Source organism: Akebia trifoliata, chromosome 6 (genome assembly GCF_017979445.1).
Source record: "Akebia trifoliata isolate Shusen 1 chromosome 6, ASM1797944v1, whole genome shotgun sequence".
Taxonomy (NCBI): domain Eukaryota; kingdom Viridiplantae; phylum Streptophyta; class Magnoliopsida; order Ranunculales; family Lardizabalaceae; genus Akebia; species Akebia trifoliata.
Window position 1 is genome coordinate 15,823,407 of NC_141380.1, and position 8,347 is coordinate 15,831,753.

At 35.2% G+C, this 8,347-nt stretch overlaps 2 long non-coding RNA genes across 3 annotated transcripts; one reads left to right on the forward strand and one right to left on the reverse strand.

Annotated features, from left to right (window-relative positions):
- Positions 1-1,583: 1,583 nt before the first annotated feature.
- Positions 1,584-4,023, forward strand: LOC147400316 (uncharacterized). The gene is made up of 3 exons (XR_015178992.1): positions 1,584-2,166; positions 2,638-2,705; positions 3,501-4,023. It is a non-coding gene; the product is annotated as an uncharacterized LOC147400316 (long non-coding RNA).
- Positions 4,024-5,274: 1,251 nt separating this feature from the next.
- LOC147400317 (uncharacterized) lies at positions 5,275-7,774 on the reverse strand. Of its 2 annotated transcripts, none has more exons than XR_015178993.1 (4): positions 7,409-7,774; positions 6,871-6,938; positions 6,070-6,255; positions 5,275-5,648 (listed from the first exon to the last, which is right to left on the reverse strand). It is a non-coding gene; the product is annotated as an uncharacterized LOC147400317 (long non-coding RNA). The 2 variants fall into 2 exon arrangements; XR_015178994.1 differs by having other exon boundaries at positions 6,058-6,255.
- Between the last annotated feature and the right edge of the window lie 573 nt (positions 7,775-8,347).

Sequence of the window (8,347 nt, forward strand, 5' to 3'; positions counted from 1 at the left end):
GACTAAATCAATTTATTCAAATCTTAATTAATTTTTTTTTTTATTTTATTTATTTTTTTGCATAGTTTGGTTTCAACGCTAAGCATGCTCCATGGTGTGCCATCAGGTTGGTTTTATAAATACTTGAGTTGGTCTTCCAATTTTGAAATGTTCAGTTCCCATTAAAGCTATACAAATTGATTAGATTAGAATTGAAATTCAATCAGATAATCAAGGATTTGAGTTTTGATATGATTTTTGATTGGATGGATTTAGTTCAACAATCTTAAGGACTCAATTTGATAATAATATATAAATATAAGATTAAGATCCTTTGACTCCTAAGAATGACTCATGAAAAAACAAATGATTCCATCCCTTTACATGCAAAATCCAATGGTTGATATTCATCCCCTGATTAAATATCTCTAAGATTTGTGTTATTAAGATACTCATAATCTCAATCATTGGATTTTGTGTTTAAAGGGTTCAAGGGACATAAGTAAAAACATATGTAAAAATAATTATATTTCAAAATATAGGTTAGAAGTTTCGGATGGAGCTGATTTTTTGTGAGGATGATCTCTATAATGAGAAGATCATCCTCAAGGAAAATCAATCTAATTTAAAACTTTTAACCCCATCAAAAATGATTTAGAATGTGGACCGTCAATTTTTTATCAGTAATTTATAATCCACTTTTGATGGATTTATAAGTTTCAGATTGGGATGATTTTTTTGTGAGGATGATCTTCTCACCATAAAGATCATCATCACAAAAAATTAGCTAAATCCGAAACTTCTAACTCATATTTTAAAAAATGATTGTTTTTACATATGTTTTTACTTATGTCACTTGATCGCTCCACACACACACACACACACACACACACACAAATATATATACATATACATATATATATATATATGGGTGGCGTTCAAGGGCCAACTTTTTAGCAAACTTTTTGGCAAAACATTTTTCAAAACATAGGTTAGAGGTTTTGGAATGGGCTGATTTTTGGTGAGGATGATCTCTACGGTGAGGAGATCATCATCACCAAAAATCAGCCCATTTCAAAACTTCTAACCCCATCAAAAAAGTTTTATAAAAAATGGACGGTCCACGATTTTTCAACTTGTAAACATGGGTTAGAAGTTTTGGAATGGGCTGATTTTGGGTGAGGATGATCTCCTCACCGTAGAGATCATCCTCACAAAAAATCAGCCCATTCCAAAACCTCTAACCTATGTTTTGAAAAATGTTTTGCCAAAAAGTTTGCTAAAAAGTTGGCCCTTGAACGCCACCCTATATATATATATATATATATATATATATATATATAGGGAAATGTTCAGCACCAAGTTTTACCACATATATATATATATATATGGGTCCCAGTTCGCCACCCTTAGTTTTACCACACACTTAACAAACGCGTTTTGTCTTACATGGGTTAGAAGTTTCGGAATGAGCTGATTTTTGGTGAGGATGATCTCTAGGGTGAGGAGATCATCCTCACCAAAAATCAGCTCATTCCAAAACTTCTAACCCCATCAAAATTGATTTACAAAAAATGGCGGTCCACGATTTTTCAACGTGTAAACATGGGGCTAAACATTTCGGAATGGGCTGATTTTTGGGGAGGATGATCTTCTAATCATAGAGATCATCCTCACCAAAAATCAGCTCATTCCAAAACTTCTAACCCATGTAGGACAAAAAACGTTTGTTAAAGTGTGTGGTAAAACTTAGGGTGCTGAACATTTCCCTATATATATATATATATATATGGGGGGCGTTCGCTGGCTAATTTTTTGGCGAACGGATTGGCAAACATCTTCAGGCTGTTGGATAAGACGCCAACGGACGTCGTAGATTGAAGGAGAGCCGAATGTACGCTTAAGTTATAAAGTAATGCATATGTTACAGCGTCATCCTTAAATAAATTGATATTTATTATTACCTCCCTAACTAATTAAAATCCCAAAAGAACATTACAGAGACGTGTTTCTCTGTCTTCTTCACCTTCGAACAAATCGACCCTCTCTCTCTCTCTCTCTCTCGTCTTCTTCTCTCATTCGCTCTCGCTCGTCTGCAACTACCTCTTGACCCTCTCTCTCACTCTCTCTCGGTCGCGACTGCAACTCTCGTTCGCGTGTGCTGCAACGCCCTCTCGACGAAGACAGGTACACTTGATTTGAAGTGAAAAAATCTGTAATTATTTAATGGGATTTTTTGAAATTGCAAATTACTTCAAATGGGGTTCTTGATGTGGTGGCAACTTCAAATGGGGTTTTTTCCCATTACAAATCATTTAATGGGGTAACTTCATGGGGTTTTTTTGAAGTTACAAGATACAAAAATCTATAATTATTTTTGAAGTTATAGATTACAAGCACGCTTTGATTTGTATGGAATTGGGGTTTTTTTTTTTGTTTTTTTGTTCTCCGATTTGATGAAGACCTAAATATTTTTTTTAGAAAAAGTCCTAAATAATGTTCCGAATTTTTCTTCATCAAATCAATTATTTAGGGTTTAAACCATTTTTGCTCATTGGGTCAATGTGCAGAAGAGCATTGTGACTCAACTAACACCTGGGTTTTCCTAAAGAGAGAATGCATCTCAACTAGAAATCACCTGGTTCTTTTTGTGTGTAGGTTTGAAGGAAGGGTGGGCTAAATGTTAACGGAATCAGTAGTCCTGTAAACCAACACATTGGGTTGAGGTGGGTTCTTTTGTGAATCTTGGATTTAGTTTTTTGTTGTCCATTTTGTTTTTGTTGTACGCCATGATACTAAGCTGCGGTAACAATGTCTGTAATAATGTTATCAATGGGAAGCCACTAGATTAAAATATTAAATTTTGGATTTCAAATATGTAATCCAAAATATGCTTGTTGGGTATTAGGATCTGCTACATGAGCTTGTAACATGGCCAGAACTTTAGTTACCAAATTTCTTAGACGTCTATCCCCTTGTCCAGCGCATATAATTGATAGATGTATAGGTACATCTTCTTTCTTCTCCCTAGTTTTGGAGCCATAGATCAGAATTTAGTTTCGGAATGTCCTGGGGTGTGTTCGAATGAGATATTGGAGGTCTGTCACCACAGTGAAATCTCATTTTTCAACCAAGACTTTAAAGCGTGGTCTAAATTATGATGAAGCTTTCTGTGATTTTACTGAAGAAAGGAAAAAATGTTTTATGTTTAATGTTTCCTTCCTTTTGTTAAAGATGGTGTAATGAACTCTCCCATAAATAACAACTGCATGTGGTTGACACGTGTTGTTTTGTTAAAACTGGTGAGTGGTACTTCTATCTGTCTAACAAGAGACTCCTACTTTTCTTTCGATGAGTGCTTACTCACCTCTTAATTGACTCAATTTTTTAAACATTTGCAGAATGGCACACTTTTGGTGTTTGAATGGCACACTTTCCCTTGCCGTGTTAAACCTGTACTTTGATTTTGTGATTATAATGAAAGATATATAAAGAGTGATCTGTTTTTGGGAAACCTGCAGGGAATAAGTAAAGGTATAGCTGTCAAAAACCTCATATTAATCATGTTGAATCGGGGAAAGCCACCTGATTTCGTATTGTGCATAGGGGACGATGAAGACATGTTTGAAAGCATTGGCCAATGTCGTTTCCATCCCATCATTTCCAGCCACTGTCTAAGTTTTTGCGTGCATAGTAGGGCAGAAGCCGAGTATGGCGAAGTACTATCTTGATGATACTGTTGAGGTCATCAAATTACTTCAAGGCCTTGATACTGCATCAGTCCAACCTCCACCACCCAAATCTGCACATCTTCAAGTCTCTTTTGAAGGGTCTCTTTGAAATTTGAATATGATTGAAGCCTCAGAGAAAGATTTATTACTTCTTTGTTTTTCCAGTCTTTTGTACAGGATAAAGCTTATATCCACTGATCATGGTAAACCAAATACTTAAGAAATTTCTTACATTTGGTACTGTGGTGCCTGATCCTTCTTTCAAATTTGTATAGAACAATTGAATATTTATTTTATGAAAAATAAATACACTCTGGATCAGATTGGTTAATAAAATCCAACATTGCAAATGACTTAATTCATTATATCAACAAAACTTAGTAGGTATTGGTGAATAAATAAGAAAAACAGAAGCTTGATAATAGTGAGTTGTTTTGCAATCCCGTGACATCACTTGTATCTGTTTGGTTTATCATTGAAAGCAACATTCTTTTTTGGAAACCTTAGCTTGTTAACTGGTGATCGGTCATCTTAGCTTTATCACAAGCTTGACATATTGCTTATAAGGAACATACATGGAGAGGGACAAAGCAATTGTGACCGATGAAGTCCATCATATTATTTAGATTTAAGAAATTGGGAATCTAGAAAATTCACATTTTATGCAATTTGTTAAAACAAATTGAATTGGGGCCACTTGTTTATTGTTTCCAGCAGTGCCACATATATTTATTCAACTTTAGTGAGGAAAGAAACATTGCTCTTTAGAAGGCTTGGCTTATTAAATCATGAATCTCTATGATTATGTAGAAGAGGTTGTGTAAAGGTTTACTTAAGGCTACTTAATTCCTTGTAGGAAACCAAGGGTTTGATTGAGAATTGAGATCACATTCTCTACTATAATTGGGCAGAGAAGAAATAAAGTATTCTCACCGGATTCTTGGTGTCACAAGGTTTTGGACACAAAAGTGTCACCAATCTTTTGAAATCCCCATATCAACAATTGAGAACCCAATCAAACTTTCATCAATAGAAAAGGAAGAAAAATGAATGAAATAACATTATTTTAAGTTTGAAAGAATTTGCAAAATGAAGGTTCTAAATGGAGGAACATGATTTCTCCAGTCTAACTTAAATTTTTTGGGATGGTGCTTTAATGATGATGTGCATTGAAGTTGAAAGTAGTTATATTAGTCTTTCTCATGCTTGGTTAAGCCTTCAACTTGCACTAAATCCCTAGAATCATAAATAAAAGGCTGCATCATATGTAGAAAGTAATGACTGATAGTCTCATGATTAGCGTCCAAATGCATCGATCCATGTGACAATCGTTTGCTGAACCCAAGTTAGCATGTAGGTAACAAGAACAAAAAATCTAATAAATGCATTAATAAGAAGTATCTATATAAGGCCATTAACTACTTGATTGTTTGATGATACGAAACCACCTTTTTTTTATCTTGTCAGCCTTGCTTCAGTTGAATGTATTAAAAGATCTAGCATGTCCCAACAAAAATGAATCCATTTCCATGCCAAACCATGCACAATTCCCCAGAATTCCACCAACCATTAAGACAACTCAAACATGGCATATGCACATGCCTTGAATCAAGTAATCATTATTGAAAAACTATACAAACTTAACAACAATAAGGACAACCATCCCTTTAGACTAAATAGACTAGCAAGAACATTTCCACACGTTTGACAAAGACAATGCTGAACATGTTAGAAATGTCGATATCTGTTCAGGAAACAATTAAGTAAAAGGTTGCACACGTCAAAATTTCTCCCACTCAATTCCCTTAATGAGTAGCTTGGCTTTAAACAATATCTTCAAAATGGCACCAAGAAGTATCCCACAGAAAATTGGATGGCTTAAGAAACTGTTCAACCATAGTACACAGACGCAATATAAAGATTCTTGGGCCATTTCTCCTGCAAACAATCAGATAATAATTTAGTTCCAAGAACATAATCTACCACTGGTAGCAAAAAATAAATAAAAAAAAAGACAAAGAATTCACATTGACATGTGTACTGTGGAAAAAAATTAACTAGATCTCAAAACATAATCAATCAATCATACGTGAAACAGTGACAGCATTACTAAACACAATATATATCCTATACAAAAGATTGGAAAACAAAGAAGTTAAAAAATCTTTCTCTGAGGTTTCATATATATTTTGTGCTTGGGGTTGGTGATGATCAGCTTTGGTTGGCCCCCAACCTCCCTACGCTGCACCCCAATCCCAACAAAATATGCTCACAAGAAATAAGACACATAACACAACCCAAGAAAAAGAACACAGATAAATAGGAGAGACACACACTAGAAACTAACTTAGAAGGTAACCTGGAATTCACCAATGCCAGAATATCTCCACCCATGCTTTACAGGATATGCTAGGTACCGCAGCTCTCTGCATGGACCCAATCCAAAGAATTTCCTGAGTGTGCACTTTGCAGTCATTCTACTCACCAAAACAACACGATCTCTATATTCATTGATTTGGATGTGTGCCTGGACATAGTAGTGGACCTAATATGAAAGAAATATCCATGTAAACATTACACCAAGTTGACATTTTATTAAGATATAGAGAAAGACATGAAAGGAACTTGGAAACATCAGAATCCTTACAAAAGCCTTATCAAAGTGATCTGCCCTACACCAACAACAATAAAGGGATATTTTTCTTCGGAGATAAGTGCTGATGATAATTTATATGCCTACTGACTTGTTGAAATTCAAAAAATTCCAGGTTCGTTTGTGTTTAGACTGCCAAGATTATGTACACGCACAAATCCTCTCAAGGAACATTTCAAATCCCATGAAAACCAAAGAGCAATGGATCACTTTTTACTAATAAAACTCTTTTAAGACATTATCAAGTCTTGAGTGACAAACTAGACTACCTTAAAAATTAAAATGCATGAAACAAGGTCATGTTATAAGCTCATGTAGCAGGTCCTAATACCCAACAAGCATATTTTGGATTACATATTTGAAATCCAAAATTTAATATTTTAATCTAGTGGCTTCCCATTGATAACATTATTACAGACATTGTTTACCGCAGCTTAGTATCATGGCATACAAAAAAAAAAAAAATGGACAACAAAAACTAAATCCAAGATTCACAAAAGAACCCACCTCAACCCAATGTGTTGGTTTACAGGACTACTGATTCCGTTAACATTTAGCCCACCCTTCCTTCAAACCTACACACAAAAGAACCAGGTGATTTCTAGTTGAGATGCATTCTTTCTTTAGGAAACCCCAGGTGTTAGTTGAGTCACAATGCTCTTCTGCACATTGACCCAATGAGCAAAAATGGTTTAAACCCTAAATAATTGATTTGATGAAGAAAATTCGGAAATTATTTAGGGCTTTTTCTAAAAAAATTATTTAGGTCTTCATCAAATCGGAGAACAAAAAACAAAAAAACAAAAAAACCCCATTCCATACAAATCAAAGCGTGCTTGTAATCTATAACTTCAAAAATAATTATAGATTTTTGTAACTTGTAACTTCAAAAAACCCATTTGAAGTTACCCCATTAAATGATTTGTAATGGGAAAAAACCACATTTGAAGTTGCCACCACATCAAGAACCCCATTTGAAGTAATTTGCAATTTCAAAAAATCCCATTAAATAATTACAGATTTTTTCACTTCAAATCAAGTGTACCTGTCTTCGTCGAGAGGGCGTTGCAGCACACGCGAACGAGAGTTGCAGTCGCGAGCGAGAGAGAGTGAGAGAGAGGGTCAAGAGGTAGTTGCAGACGAGCGAGAGCGAATGAGAGAAGAAGACGAGAGAGAAAGAGAGGGTCGATTTGTTCGAAGGTGAAGAAGACAGAGAAACACGTCTCTGTTATGTTCTTTTGGGATTTTAATTAGTTAGGGAGGTAATAATAAATATCAATTTATTTAAGGATGACGCTGTAACATATGCATTACTTTATAACTTAAGCGCACATTCGGCTCTCCTTCAATCTACGACGTCCGTTGGCGTCTTATCCAACAGCCTGAAGATGTTTGCCAATCCGTTCGCCAAAAAATTTGCCAGCGAACGCCCCCCTATATATATAGATATATATATATATATATATATATATATATGGGAAATGTTCAGCACCCTAAGTTTTACCACACACTTTAACAAACGTTTTTGTCCTACATGGGTTAGAAGTTTTGGAATGAGCTGATTTTTGGTGAGGATGATCTCTATGATTAGAAGATCATCCTCCCCAAAAATCAGCCCATTCCGAAATGTTTAGCCCCATGTTTACACGTTGAAAAATCATGGACCGTCCATTTTTTGTAAATCAATTTTGATGGGGTTAGAAGTTTTGGAATGAGCTGATTTTTGGTGAGGATGATCTCCTCACCATAGAGATCATCCTCACCAAAAATCAGCTCATTTCGAAACTTCTAACCCATGTAGGACAAAACGCATTTGTTAAAGTGTGTGGTAAAACTAAGGGTGGCGAACGGGACCCTATATATATATATATATATATGGGAAATGTTCAGCACCCTAAGTTTTACCACACACTTTAACAAACGTTTTTTGTCCTACATGGGTTAGAAGTTTTGGAATGAGCTGATTTTTGGTGAGGATGATCTC